This window comes from Carassius gibelio, chromosome A8, assembly GCF_023724105.1.
Source record: "Carassius gibelio isolate Cgi1373 ecotype wild population from Czech Republic chromosome A8, carGib1.2-hapl.c, whole genome shotgun sequence".
In the NCBI taxonomy this organism is placed as follows: Eukaryota; Metazoa; Chordata; class Actinopteri; order Cypriniformes; family Cyprinidae; genus Carassius; species Carassius gibelio.
Window position 1 is genome coordinate 20,839,037 of NC_068378.1, and position 16,115 is coordinate 20,855,151.

General features: G+C 37.6%; 1 pseudogene; it reads left to right on the plus strand.

The window, feature by feature from the left end:
• Positions 1 to 16,115, plus strand: part of LOC128018845 (cytosolic carboxypeptidase 6-like) — a 321,358-nt pseudogene that overhangs the window by 25,434 nt on the left and 279,809 nt on the right.

Sequence of the window (16,115 nt, forward strand, 5' to 3'; positions counted from 1 at the left end):
GTACTTGTGTTGAATTTGGGAGTTCCCCCTTGAAATTAATTACTTTCCCCATCTCAAATCATGAGTTTGAAAGTCTTATTTATTTGTTTGTTTAATTATTTAGAGGTTGTTATATTTTCACAAAAAATAATGCAATTTCTTGTTTACAATTACCTTTTTTTCCTGAACAAAAGTGCTTTTTTCCCCACCACGGCTCAGTCTGTTGTTTTATTATCTGATACAAGAGATGTACATCTATTTTGGCTTGTTGATCATATAGGTATGGACAGTCATCATCTTTTACAAGTAAAGTAATATAAGCACATAAAAACATCTACGATTTTCCAAGTTTTAGCATCTCTTATTTTTTCCCCCTACTAATTGTAGTTTGTATTACAATCACATGATAACTATGAGAAATATCATCTCATCCAATTAAACTCTCACAATTAAGACCAAATCACTTGATCACTGTTACTGCATGTCGATGGACAATATTTGATGATAAAAGTGGCGTAAATGGTTAATGTGCTGGAATGGATGAATGAGGAATTAGCATGCACATCTGTTTGGAACAGGTGCAGCCACCAATCTCCCATTCTCTCCTTCTCTCTCTTTCTCCTCCAGTGACTGGCTGAGCTTCTGATCCTTTCTCCCGTTCTCTGTATGGTTAGCTGTTATGTAAAAAATACATGTTAGAGCTGTAAAACAGATGTTATTTTTGGTGTAAAGTGTGTTTGACTTGACTCTTCTCAGTTGCTGAGAGCTGCGGTGTGGAGCCCTATCACTTCTGCTGGAAGTTCACGTCTGTCATTTACGTTAAGATATAAAGGGGAATGTGAAATGGCAATACATCTTGTTCTTAGCTTCCCTGGAGGTTTTAACTATAAAACTGATTAAACTAATCTAGATGGCTCATTTTAAAGTGGATGTGCAGCACAGTTCTACGGTATACTGGTACTAAAATAATACCAAAGAACCAAAAACGGAAAATGTTAAAATATCTTAAGGAAATGTTGTTTAAACGTCAGCATTTTTTTCCATAGACAAACCTTAACAACATTATTAATTATGAGATGACTCTTAAATATTTTTATTAATTATTGGATTATTGATAGCCCTAGTTTAATTTCATTATCATAAATGCTCAGGACTGTTTTGGAGTTAATTTACTATCAATGCAGAGGGAACAGGGGCTGTTATCATCAGTCGAACCCTGAGACATGCACACTTTCAGAAGAAGTTACAAAACATCTGTTAATTTTATTACATTTCTCTTAGCTATGTGTCATGTTTGAGTTACACATTTATAAAGGTCACTCATTCACTTTTGCAATAGTTGTGTGATAATCTATGAAAATGCCTTTCCATTGAGTTTGCTACTGCTGTCATACTTGGATTTCTGCTAAAGGAGATTTGTGTTTAAAAGAAAGTGACTTTAATCAGCTAAAGTGCCAATATCAATTTCATCTGGAGAGCACTATCAATCTGTACACAATACACTGGAGTGACCATTAGAACCATTGGGCAGCTGTTCAGAAAGTGAGCAGAAATGTATAAAATAGTTGATGAAGTTGTTTAAGAGAGAAAATTTGACATATTTTCATGCTTTATTTTTAATCATCTGAACTGGCTGTATTGTTAACTGGCTTTTTTTGGGAAGTTGAATCTTGAAAAGGATGAACTTCACACTTTCACAGTTTCATCCTTAGAGAACGAATTCCAGCTGGTTTTGTGGATGGACAGAGTGAGTTTGCAATGAGTTTGGGATGTGTTGTCTCTGTTCTGGCAGAAGGATAACATTCCAGTGTGACGGAACAGTGGTCACTCCATCTGTCAATAATTAGCTCTGCGCTAGCTTCCACCAGGCGGTGACTTCCGCAGTTCTTTCTCTGAACCCAGGCTTCATGAGCAGGGCAGCCAGATGCATCTCCCCCTCCCTACCTCCTCCTCCTGTTTGTTCATCCAGCCTTATGAGCTGACTCTACTCTCATTTTCATAGAATGAGGCTGCTGGACTACTACCTGGCAATGCAGCATTTCACTGTAGTATGTTATTTGTCAGTTAGCAGATGCTTTTATCTATGTATTATAGCAACAATCCCCCCTTTCAACCATAAGTTTAAACATCCTATGAAAGCTAAATTTGAGTGTAAATCTGACAAACTTTCAGTTACCAGCCTAGATCTACTGTACCACAACACAATATTAACTTTATTAGTAGAGTAATTAGCTTTAGCTTTCCTTACTTTGATATTCCAAAAAATCAGTTATTCAAGCTATGAGATGTCAAGATGTTAAAACTGAAATAAAGGTATCAAAATTCAGCCAGTATTTATGTTGCATTGTGGGGAAGCATTGTTGCAGATTATTAAGATTTCTCTGTATTACTTTACATGGTGTGAGAAGATTCCGTGGGCTCCCATTAGTCTGCTTGTTTAAGACTTTAAAACTTTATTACCTGCCGTTTGAAATTTGCTGGATAATATGTTACCAACAAAGAACCTTTGTGGTTTGTTATTATTTATTTGTTTGCGGCAGCCATGTTTGAGGCTTGTTATTCTGTGATCTGCTAGTAAAGCTGTCTAGTTATCACCTGAGTGACTGCCAAGCGTCTCGGCTGACTTCCTCCATCCCACCCAGGAAGAGTTTGTGTCTGTGTGTCAAAATCTATGGAGAAAGAAAAGGTTAGACTGCAACACAGTATTTTATTTACCTTTACATAAATTAAATACTGTGATCACACTCAAATGAGTTATAGTCCATTTTATTGGTCTACAGGGAAATCTGTCTTAGTCACGTCTGTCTGCAAGGTTAAACTAAAGAGTAACACATTTTGAAATCTTGTGTTTCTGTATGCATATATTAAATAATTAGAGCTGAATAGATTCAAGGCCTGAAATTCTCTTTGAAAAATTTCTTTGTTATTCTCTCTGTCTCTCTCTAGGTAACCTGGGCCGGTTTGACTACATCAGTGAATTTCAGTTTGATCTGTTCATCAGGCTTGTTGTTGTTCGAGAGACTCAGGTAAGCCTAGACCTGCACAGAGACTCCTTACAAAAAATAACGCATCTGAGATGTTCCTATCATTTTTCAGGCTTGGAAAAAAATGTATCCATGTTTCAAAATGAAAACTTGCCGAGCACCACATGCAAACATGAACTGACTTTTAAATGAACTAGTGATTTTTTTTTTTCTTTTTTACACTTTATTACACATTTATAATCCATGAGGGCCTTTTTTAATTTGCATTTTTTACTGTTGTAGTCCCTTAATCTTGCCGATTGTTGCTGTTTGGAAGAACATACACTACTATTTAAAAATGTATCTTTAAATCTTTTTGAAAGATATCTCTTATGCTGATCAAAGCTGCATTTATTTAAAATGTACAGTAGAAACAGTATACAGTATTTTTTAAATATATTCATGTATTATTATTATTATTTTTTTTTTTTTTTTTTTTTTAGAAATGTATTCCTGTTATGACAAAGTTAAATTTGTAACAGCCATTACTCCAGTTTTCAGTATAATATGATCCTTAAGAAATCATTTTAATATGCTGATTGTGTTCCAGAAACATTTCTTATTATTATCAGTGTTGAAAATGGTTGTTGGAAAAAGTACAGCATTTATTTGAAATAAAATAAATAAAAATAAATAAATAAAAAAGTGAAAGATAAAAGTCTGATCAACTTTTCAATGGTGGCGTAGTTCTTTGAGAAAAATAAGCTAAACTTTAGTATTTTTTTTTATACAATTTCATGGCCGTTACATGGCTGTTAGTATTATTATTATTATTTGGACCAGCACATTTTGTCAGTTTATAACTGTGAAATGTTATTCAAAATGTTTTCATTCTTTCTATTTTGTTGGTGTAATGTTGTGAAACGTGAAACACATTGTAATGCATTTGACTTTTGATGAAACTGTCCAGAAGTTTTAAATGTCATGAAAGATTGAAAGATATTTGGGGCAGTGAGTTCTGCCTGTCATTATCACATTGATGATATGCCAAAAGTTTTTCAAGTGTCACCCACACGCTCCCAAAGGCAGACAATTAACAGCCAAATAAATTCATCCCTATGCTGAAGTGAATCCTCAGCAGATTGGATGACTGATGCTTTAAATGACATCTCGGGCTCCTGGAAGAATCAATATCGCAAATGAATCTTAAATCATGCAGGCTTACATGAATTTTAATCACTTTTTCAGCAGAAGTGTGACGCTGGAGTGCCAGTTCATGGCTGTAATCGATTTACAGAGACCTTGTGGTACACGCACCAGGCGCACAGATTGGTTTATATACAATGTAATTTATGGATGATTGAGTCAAGTTATCTCTCAAATGAATACATTTCTTTTTTTTCCTCTCACATGGTTTGAAATATCACGTGACGAATCAACAAGTGGCCTTGTTCTCCTCAAAAATCGCAATGTGTGCAAGTTAAATTGACAAACTTCACCCCCAACTCCCACCCCCCGTCCTCTTAGCTTGTCACTGCGCAGACAGACAGGATCCACTCGTGAGCTCGGGACATTGTCATTGGTGGAGAGGAGTGGTCACATGCCACAGTGATATGTGGGAACAGAGGGCGTGTCCGCCGGACCGACCAGCTGGCTGGGCCGGGCTGCAGTTGTTCAGTTTTGTTAATGCTGGTCGCAGCCTCATCTCGGCCGTCATTTTTGTTTAATAGCCAGAGGATGGTTTCCACTAAGAAAAGAAGGGTGGAAGGAGGACATGCACGCTATCTCACTTATCTTAGATACCTACACACAAGGATTGCACACACCGAGGACGATATGAGGGACGAATGCACACATACTTTTGAAGTAAGGGGACGAGGACAGGCAGGCAGTTATTAATAGGAAGTGGTTTACAAAGAAATATAAAGCGAGACGTGCAAGAGAGAGACTAGATGAAAATGCGGGATGCTGTAACCATCTCCTGTAGCCTGGCTCTATCAGCCCATCTCCCTGCAGTGCTGTAGTCAGCGCTAATCAAATTTTATGGGCAAGAGATGAATGGAAGCCCTCGTCCAGGAGTCTGATCGATTTTAGGGCCAGATACCACTGCATTCTGCGCCAACAGGATATTTGCTGCTATGGCAAAAAATAAAAAGATCAGGAGGGGAAGAAAACACACACCATACATGCTACAGGTGGCAAAAGAGAAACATTTACACTATTAGCTTCTGAGGTGCTTTGTTGATGCCAGCTCCACCCTCCCCACTCTCTCCTGCTGTCACCACCTTGCCCTCTGTCTCCGTAATCTTTTCTCTATCAATCCAATTTCCGTTTAAAATGAGGACTAGTGTGAATTTAATCTACTTGGAGTGGGAGGAGGTGGGGGCGGTCGGTTGGTTTAGCAGAATGGAGTTTGTTTGGTAAGGGTCGTTTGTGTGAGAGAGAGAACTGCAACATGTATTGGGTGTTTTTTTTAATTTATTTATGTAGTTATTTATTTCTATTTATAATTACACACATAAACAGAATAACAGAATAGTTCAATAAAAGTGCACTGATCTGGCCAGCACTGTGCTACAGAGATATCAGGCCAGGCACAGAGATGTTTACGAGTGTTTTATTCCTTCACACACACCAACTCTCTCTTAGCTAAAGAACAGGAGAATAGGAACCAGTGAAAGTGTGTAATACTGAAGCTGAGATTACCGTTTTGACATAAAGCTGGTGAAACAGACTTGGTCATCTCAATCAGCTAAGTGGAAATTGGCTACGGCAATTTAGTTTTATTTTTTTATGATAGATGGATGTCTCTTTCCTTTTCTTCTCCACCCAAAAAAAAATAATGTTACCATAGAACCTGAACTACCTCCTTGTTGTTGAGCTGAGGTTAATTATTTTAGAATGGGATGGAGTTTGTGGCTTCTATTTAATCAGTGACTGTAATTGTGTCTGTGGCGTTGTCATGAAGCAACTGCTTTAAAGTGCATACAATATGTGTATTATACTGGCTTCTGTGTTGGAGAAAAAATGCTTTAGCAGATTTAATTGTCTTTGAAGAGGATGATCATATATCTAAGACGTTGATTTTGTTAATGCATTAAAGTTTCTAATTTTCTTTGTGGTCATTTTGGCACTTTTATTTAGAAAGGTGCAGCAGAGAGAGAACAGGAAAATATTGGGAGATAAAAAGCAAACTGTAAATGATGTAGGACTTTTCTTTTTTCTTTTCTTTCTCTCTTTTTGTTTTTTTGTTTTTTGGTTAAAAGCAAACATTTCCACATAATCATAAGACAAAAGGAAATTGTGCCAAACGAGAATCAGTATCAACTACATGAGCACCAAGGTTCAATATGTGGGACCATATTTTCTTTTTCTATTGAAAGCAAATATTTCTGAACACACCTCATCATAGACAAAAGGACCTTCTGAGTCATTCATATGCTGTTCCTAATTAATGTCATTAAGAATGCCTTTTTCCCCCTCCATGCTCTGTATGAGAGTCAAAGACTGCTATTAGCTCATCAGAGTGACGGCAGCACAGTGTAAACATTTTGACATCTTGTATTTGCACAAAGAAAGGAGAAGACAGAACATAGAATGGAGAGATGGAGATGGGAGTAGAGATCCTGACCCATCAGTGAGTGCTGTAATGGATGAGATGCATATTGATTTTTCTCCTGGAGTGGAGGGAGACTGGGTGGAGCTGGTGTGTGTTTGTATGAACAGTAACATTAACATTAGTGTGTGTTTGAGCGACAGCATCATTATGTGTCTATGTGAGTGTGTGAATGGGATGGTCTATGTGTGTGTGTGACTGAGAGATTTGCGGGAATGGGCGTGTGCTTAGTGATCTTGGCTGTGTGTTCTGGGAAGGCTGCTGGAGGTTGTGCTGTGTAATATCAGCTCTTTGGCACAGCCCGGCCTCTGCATCTGACTCTGTAAACCTGCATAGTGGACTCTTATTGCAGACATTTCCCTGTCATCTCTCTGCCCACCGTTTTTGAGGTTTCTCCAGGGGGAAGGGGGGTGGAAGGAGTGAACAGATGTCTAGGATGTGGCAGGGGTCCTGTTTGGTACTTGGTGAGGTTGTTTGAGGATTACACCTGTAATTTAGATAAAGTAGCCCAACCAGCAAGACATAGGCCTTCTGTATTCTTATACAAGTTCACAAACATTTTTAAAATGTCATCTGTCATATTAGAAATAAACAGCCTTCTTTGATCCATCAGCTCTGATTTTACTTGCAGATGTTGTTTGTTTTTATTTTTGTTATTAATTGGGGTTGTCAGTTTAACATGTTCATTTAGTGGGATTAATTGTTAAATATAACTTGTTAAAAATGAGCACAATTAATCATGCCCCCAACCCATATGTAAATGCCATAATTTTAATAATTATTCTACCATTGCTGGAGTTCAAACCTGATGTACTACCGATTCAGCCCCACCTGCTATAAATGCTGGATAGAGCACAACAGAATGGAGCAGATCACAAAAATGTTGTGATGTGTTTTTTTTTTCCCTGTGTGAACCCCCACATTGGCCTGTCTTGGACCAGTTACAAGATAGATTACTGTGGACTGTAAGAAAGTGATATATTTATATTGTATCATTATATAGAATCAAGACAAGCAACATAAAACATTTTCTATTCAGTGCTTTTGTCTACCACAATATGTTAGTTATTTACATAAGTATGCTATCTTAATTTGCGAGTTTTCTCGGCAAATATTGATCTATGTCATTTAATTGCAATTTGTTTGTTTTTTTCACTTACAATTTATAATCAGTTGAGAGCCCTATTATTAATATAATATTTTGATTCATAACAGCAGAAAGTAGAACAGCGGTTATATTCTTTGCTCTTTCAGAAAAAACATTCTAATTAAGCCCCAGCTTTGTTTTGCGATCATTCCAAGCCATTGCTAATGTGGTCACACAAGCATAGTGTTTCCTCCCAATATGGCGTTTCTATTTACAGTCTTGCTATACAAGCCGCTAATGTGGCTAATGTACTGTGATTTTGCCAGGCTGCCGGGGGATCTGCACAGGAAGCTCATTTTACAGATATATAAGCACGCTGCACAGAGCGGCTCCAGCAGCACCTCGGCACCGCAGCGATCATCCGGATGGTGGGTGCATCTGCGCTCCATATGGAGCTCAATACACTCCCTCTGCGGGAAAGACAGAGACCGTGCCATGCACAGATCCCCTGCCAACATAAAAGCTTCAGATTACATCTGCAGCGTCCCTCGTCCTCCTCCCCAAAACACCAACCAGCTAGGCAGGTGGCCCATTTATATACATTAAAAGAGCCAAACATCTCACACCTCAACTTCAAGGCTTTTTTGATAAAGGCCGCTGCTGGAAAGGGGAGGGAGCCCACAGGGCCTTTTTCAGTGGCTAAAAGGCTGAATTTGGTGGCTGGGTGCTGCTGTGCCTGGCGAGGCTAGCGGGACGCATTGTAAGGGAAAGTCAGGGGCCATCTTGAGCACCGTGCATCTGCAAGAATGTGTTCAGCAGCGGGCTGAGGATCATCCTTTTTAAAGGCCATAATGAGTACAGATTGTGCAGCCGGATAGAGATGCTCCGCAATCTGCTGCACCGAAAATGAAACAACTGCTGGTCTAATCAAATAGTCTTTTCATGCCAACATACTCTTTAAGTCAGGGCTAAATTCAATTCCAGAATTCTGGGTTATAAATGTTGTAATTAGACCATTGTTTTTAAACAGGTGGGTTCTGTAGAGGCTGGCTCTCTATCTCCCTCCTGCTTTGTAGCTCCTGATCTCTATCTGAGTTGTAACCCAGTGTGGCCCCAATGTACTGAATACAAAAGCTGAGGCTGAAGACTCTTTGGAGCCCTTCAGAACCCCTCTGCCCAAGTCACATTCATTATGCTGACTAGCATTCAGGGAGTCTGGAGTTTATTAAACAAAGAGAAGCTGGTGAGCAGCGGCGCGCTGATGCTTTGTTGCAGCTTTTGTTTCTGTTTGTGCACTTAATTCAATCAGCTCCATGCCCCCCTCTAACCACACTGTTTGTTCTTCGCCCTTAATTACTGCCTCAATTGTTCTCTTGAACTTTGTTTATTTACAATGGGGGGCTGAAGAGATAGCTTATATAGAAAGGTGTGCAGCTACTGTTTTCTGGCTTTAGCCCTCTATTCTCTATCTACCAATAAAAACCCTGCAGACAAAGCAAATGATCACTACAATGAAACCTCCTAAAGTTGTAAGATTTAGATCCATCCATCCGTCCGTCCGTCTAGCTATCTAGCTATCTAGATATCTATCTAGCTATCTATAAAGTTATACAATTCACCTATATAGGCCTGTTTTATTTTTCAGATTTCCTAATTGTAATCTTTTTACTAACACGTGTAGTTCCTGTGGCTCAGTGGTAGAGCATTGCATTAGCAGTGCAAAGATTTCTGGGTTCAATTCCCAGGGAACACACATACTGGTAAAAAGAAATAAAATAAAAATGTATAGCCTTGAATGCACTTAACGTCGCTCTGGATAAAAGCATCTGCTAAATGCATAAATGTTAATGTAAAATTTAAACATTTAAAAATTAATAAACATGGTTTGAAATGTCAGTGTTTGATTTTTATACTACATATTTGTTTACTTGAGCAATAATGCTGGTTTGTCTTGATGTGGAAGAAAAACCAGTTGACAGCTACTGATGTGTCAGTTACTCATTTTTACATCCAAAGTGCACATTTACTGACCTCATAATCTGAAATGCATAGCCCTTTTCTCTGTCTATTCTAAAATAACCTGCCATCCATTAGACGTCTCTCTAAACAACCCCACGTTTATTGTTGGTTATGAAAAGGCAAAAATTACAAAATGCAAACATGCTCTGCCTTTGTATGACACTCTTAATGCACTGAATGTGGATATTATGAAAGGCAGACCAGGCCTACAAGAAGACATGTGCCAGAGAGCTGTCCTCATTTGCATTTTCATCCCATTCAGTTGCTTCTCCTTATTGCTCTAAAATTGTTTTTGAATCTCCAATTCTGCAGTTATGAGGCTATGTTGAATGCCATTTGCTCTGGATTATTTGATGTGGATGCAGCGCAGAGAGGTGCTGTCAATCTGTGTTCATGGTTAATGTGGTTAAGTAAAGCCAATATGGTTGTTTTGTTGTGTTGGTGCCGGCTGGGGACTTGGCGAAGAGAGATGCCATGTTCTCCACTTATCTTATATTTTGCCTGGCAAGGTATTAATTCATTGATGCTATGAGTAATTTGCCAGATAAATAGGTTACATGTTATTTTAGTTCGAAGCTGAATTTAGCAGCTTTCTGGGGTGGATTAATAGGCAGATTTGTCCCTGGACAAGTTAGCCTACATATATATAATTGCATACACAAGCAGGCCCTCTGACTAAATAAATAACTTAAAAGTGACTCTGAAATATTTAGAAGCCAAACTCATTTTCTTCCCCCCAAAACTGCTAAAAATGTTTTATATCTATATTTGTCATCCATTAAATCTGTGAAAATTCACACAGAGACTCCTTTTTACACTTCACCATGGTTAGAAGATTAGCCAGCATGTGGACTGATTGCAAAATACAAATGCGAAGTATTACTGTTTGCATATAATAAAAGTCTGTCCAATGAAGTTAAGAAACTAAAATGTAGTTTAAGGATTGATTTGATAATTTTGATTAATTTAATTTTAAGTTTGATTTTAGAAATTTTTTAATGCCTTTGTTATTAGTCTAAAATGTAGAAAACAAGAAAGCGCAGTATTTTCAGTTGTAGTGTATAGCATGTTAAAATATAATACAGTCAACACAATATTACAATCAGTAATATTTTTTATGTATTTCATATAATTTTACATTCATAAAATATAATTTTTATGTTTGTTTATTATTTTTTGCACTTGAAACCTCCACATTTAATGATAAATATTACAATGTTGAATATAATTTCCCTTCTCAACTGTGAAGTAATATCAATGTATACTTGTATTCTGTGCATTTGCACTGCCCTTCAGACTGATTTCAAGTGTTCCTTACATTAAGATGATGAATGCTGTTGTATGATGTCCACTAGTGTTGGGTGATATGGTAATTTTTGATATCGTCATATCGCCAGCCTGTGAGATTGTGATACATGATATTATTGTGCATATTGGTGGCTTGGGGCAACACAGTCTCCCTGTACTTGTCATTGGCTATTTCATAACTGTTTTGCTGTTTTAAACTTCACGTGCATAAGATAGAGACCAAAAGTCTAAATAATCAACTGATAAACTAACATTTTAAATATAAAAATATATAAAACAGCTTAGTTCATATATACTTGGATACAACAGTCATCGCTATTTGGACCGTGCGTCCTGTGACAAGTTTGCACTAAATGGTGTTGACATCAGTTTACAGTTTACAGCATGTTCTTTCATACAGTTCAAGAAAAGATGTCTTGAAAAGATGTCTCTTTTGGCACTCTTGAAATAATTTGTAAATATTAGTTTATCACCTTGCATTTCAATTTAGATGTGGACTAAAGCCCTAGTTTTACAGGTGGTCATTAGAGAAATCTGTGTTTCACAGACGTACTTGGTGATTTTAACCCCATCCAAATCTCTGTGATAATTCCAGAGCAAATTACCTACTGTTTTTCAGCAAACTCAGTGATCCTCAAAGAAAACTAATCCCGTCCGAATGCGAATGTCTGTGATAGCAAGCGGTATTTTATTTCACAACGCGTTTCCTCGTGTGTTTTGGCCAACGCGAATTACCGTAGATGCTCTTACCACACGCATTTTTTATATATTTGCTTCCCGGCAAAGAAATAATAATTATAAATAATAATATTAATAATAAAATCATGTAAACTGTTAATACTGGCTATTGTAATATCAGCATCAGGCAAGATTACTCACATTCATTTATGCACACTCAGTTACATAATGCTTTAATCACAGATGTACCTTTATGAAAATTAAACATGGGTTTAGCCTACTACAAAAAGAAAAGAAAGATAAGGTAAACCAGGTAAACTAAAGAAACCACACATTAACATGGTTTTGCTGTACTAGCCATTTAGTATTTATTGTGTAATAATATTAATCAATCCGAACGACTGTATGCAATGCACGCATACAGAGAGCGTGATCTCTGTGACGCCCGGATGCACAAATCAGACCCTCCCACCTCTGTAATGAACACGGAGATGTTAGTCCCGTCCGAATTAGTACATGAAAATCGCAGACGTCAGGTGGTAAGAATCGAAACTCAAACGTAGTTTAGAAAACTAGTCCCGTCCAAATAGGGCTATAAGTTTTATAGTCTGTTTTTATAGATTTGGACGAGATTCCTAATCCTCATTTGTACATGTGAAGTGTGGTGCTGAGGTACAATTTGATGAAAATAACCAAATAACAATAGGCCCCCTAATAATAATAATAATAATAATAATAATTGAATACATTAATAGGAGAATGAGCCTAATATCGTCTTGACTGTTGACAAAGACATCTGCTATTGTCAATATCTCTGACTATCGTCGATACACAATACTATTGTCTATCGGCACAATCCTAATGTCCACTTTACAGGACACTAATGGATGATTGTAACATACCCATAGAAATGTGAGATGGCTGCTCTTGATTGTTGGTGGTCCATGTCCACAGAACTCTGAGTACCACCGATTCATAAATCAGGAAATGGGCCTGACAGTTTGTGTTCTGTCTGCCATGACTATAGTTAGAGCGAATAAGGCAGGGTAAAAGGGAAAAAAGCATTTCTTATCCACAAGTGTACTAACCACAGGACTCCGTGCCATGTGCACCAGAGGATATACGGCTCTCACCACCACCACCACCACCACCAGCTTTTTAAGATCTCCTTATGCCCCACCTCAAACTCCATGAATCTTTCATGATGCTGCTTTATCTGCAAAACCTAATGACCATTGAGAATGACCGAGTGCACATATGCAGGCATGCTGATTCTGATCTGAACAACAGACAAGAACACATAACACACATAGAGACCTGTGTGACGGCATGTGTGGGAACTCGCATCCCAAATGGACCAAAAAAAATCAAGGCTTGGCCTGGTTTACTGAATATTGATTCCTTAAAGCACATGATTCAGGAAAGTTTTCAGTTAAGCAGACATTTGTCAGCAACTGTGGCATTTAGTCTGAGATTTACCTAGCTATTTTTTTATTATTATTATTTTGAAAGAAGCATGTTTAGTACTGCAGGAAAGAAATTAATAGTTGATCTTAAGATGATCGATATGCCACTGTTCTTTAAGATTCTGACCTAAAGTTCAGTTAAAGTAGAGGTGAGAAAGAAATGTAGTTTTCGTTCACAACAGTTCCCTCGCTGATGCTTTCTCAGATAAGAGATTATGTCTAGTCCTGGGCTAAATTACACTGTCAGTGCTGATTTTCAATTGAATAGTTTTTTGCAAGTCTGACACAAGATTTAGCCTTTTTTCTAGGAAACCTACCCTTTAATCTGTGAAGGAACCTGCAGAAACCTGAATTTCATTCTCCATGTCCTCAGTTATTGAGTAGTAAAATAAAACTGCTTTGAGATAAATGTTGTATTCACTCTCATACTCTTTTTGTGGTCTCAGAGGTGCACAACAGTGTTCCTGTAGCTCAACTGGTAGAGCAATGCATTAGCAAGTGCAAGGTTGGGGGTTCGAATCCCTGGGAAAACGTGTTAGGAGAAAATTGTTAGCTTGAATGCAATGTAAGTCACTTTGGATAGAAGCGTCTGTTAAATGCCTAAATAATAATAATAAATAAATATATTCACAGGTATACCAAAGACTCTTTGCATAGAGTAAACATCTGGTGTTTGTCTTTTAGATGTAGAAGGTCTAGTCTCTCCAGAGTAGAAATAAAGCCAAACATCCTCTTAAATTTGTCAACCAAATAATGGTAATATCACGGAATCATTCACAGCTTGTATGAAATGGAGTGATTTTAATGTATGTTCTGGTAGTTTTTATAATAATAAACTGGATAATAATCTCACCCAGGAAGTGCTTTAATGCCATGTTTACGTCGAAAGCAGGTTGAATTCATATGTCATTAATAGCTGAAACATATGCAGCGCCTTTGGTTGTGCAGATTGTATTATCGTGGTACAAATGCACACACGTTTGTTTGGCCCATGCATTCCATAATTGCTTTTGCCGCTGTTCAGTGGCTGTCATTTTCATTCAGTGTAAATTGCAGTATGCTGAGCCCACAATGAGAGTCACAGCCAGCCCTGTTTTTCAGTGCTGGGATGCAAAACAAATGATGTTTTCATCAGGAGACTAGCGGGGAATTTGATCAGCAGCGCTAGCTGAAGCTCCAAGCGGCTCATCAGCCAGATGTAACATGGTTAGGAAATACCTGAAGGAGCCTGATTAACAGCCTATAACACTTCCCAGCCAAATTAAAACCCAGGTATCAGTAAACATGCACTCAGATATTCTGAAATGCCAGAACAATCCGGGGTGGTCCATGACAGAGAGAGTCATAGAAAGTCATTTTGTTCTGTGAACGTTTCTGTCAGTTGCTTATATTTCATGTTTTGATACGAGATAGCAGGTATCTGGTAGGGCTATATCGTTCATCCTCCATATCAACCTTAATCTTGGGCTGTGCTTTTTGCAGTTGACTTTCAAGTTTTCAATCTAATGTAATGTGATATCAGGAACAATGGATTTTGGTAATCTGCAGAATCTCTTACAAAAAAGGTTTGCATTTAAATATCAATGAGTTATTAATTCATCCCTCACAGTCAGACTGAGTAATTGAGAGAACATCCCCTGATTTAATAAAAGATTAACATTACATTAATTAAACCAGTAAATAACATCCGTTATGTTGCAGGTTTTTTGCAGGCTTGTGGAAGGCATCACTCCAGTTACAATATTAATTTTAATGTTTGCTTTAAGGAGAAAACACCCATGTGTGATATGGAACAGGTTGTAAATATAAGTAATTGAAATCCTGTGGCTTCTGCCTGATTCGTTATCCCATGTTAACGTGGGATTTTTGTGTTGTCAAACCATTGGTCCCTAGAGATCGTCAGTGTTTGAAATGAAAAATGAATGTGCACATGAAAGATGCATGGAATTTTTCCAATGTAATGAGGCATCAGGACAAGGTTTTTTGCAGAATAAATCCGTGAGTAAAGAAGGTGGCATTAAAACACACAGAGAGGAGACTGAATGCTGCTCTTGTGACAAATGTGTAATTAAGAATGATTTCATACTCTCTGTATTCACACATTCATTGGTATCTCTGCAGTTTGATGAGAGGCAGTTTTTAATTACACCCCTATTACAATGACACCACTTTGTGGTTCCTGAGTGAAGTTTTGGTACCGTGCACTTTCTTTTCATAATGTTTTAAAAATATTTAAATATTTTAGCTGACTTATCTGTTAGCCCAGGACAATAGTTAAGAAAAAAAAAACAGTTTTTATCTGTTTTAGAAACAATATATATATATATGTGTTTGTATATTCTTTACAAAACGGCATCAAAAAATTTGGATTTTAATTAGCAGTAACAGCTGGAAATGATAGCTAGCTAGTAAATAAAAGTGTATGGGTTTTCGGTCACACTTTATTTTAAGGTCCAATTCTCGCTATTAATAAACCATTAACTACAACTTTTGCTTCAATAAACTCCTAATTTGCTGCTTAGGGATGTAGAATATGTTCATGCAGAATATGTGCTTTATAAATAGTAATAAACAAACTTGAGCAAGGCACTGAACCCCCAGATGCTCTCTGGGTGCTGGATATAGCGGCCCACTGCTCCAGGTGTGTGTTCATGGTCTGTGTGTGTTCAATTCTCACTGCTGTGTGTGTGCACTTGGATGGGTTAAATGCAAAGCACCAATTCCGAGTATTGGTTACAATACTTGGCAAATGTCACGACTTTCACTTTCACTTTTTTACTTTCAAATACTCTTTCTGATTAATTTTGTGATGGGATACATTCCTCCAATCATAGTTTTGAAATCCAAACAGCATGTAATCTCTCTGCTGAAGGATCCCCTCTTCATCACTCCCCATTCTCTCTCTCTTTCCTCATGAATACCATCACTCAGGCAGCTACTGTAGCTGTTACTGACCATGGTGCTGAAAGGCCTGCTGCCTTCTACTGCCTGATTGTTCA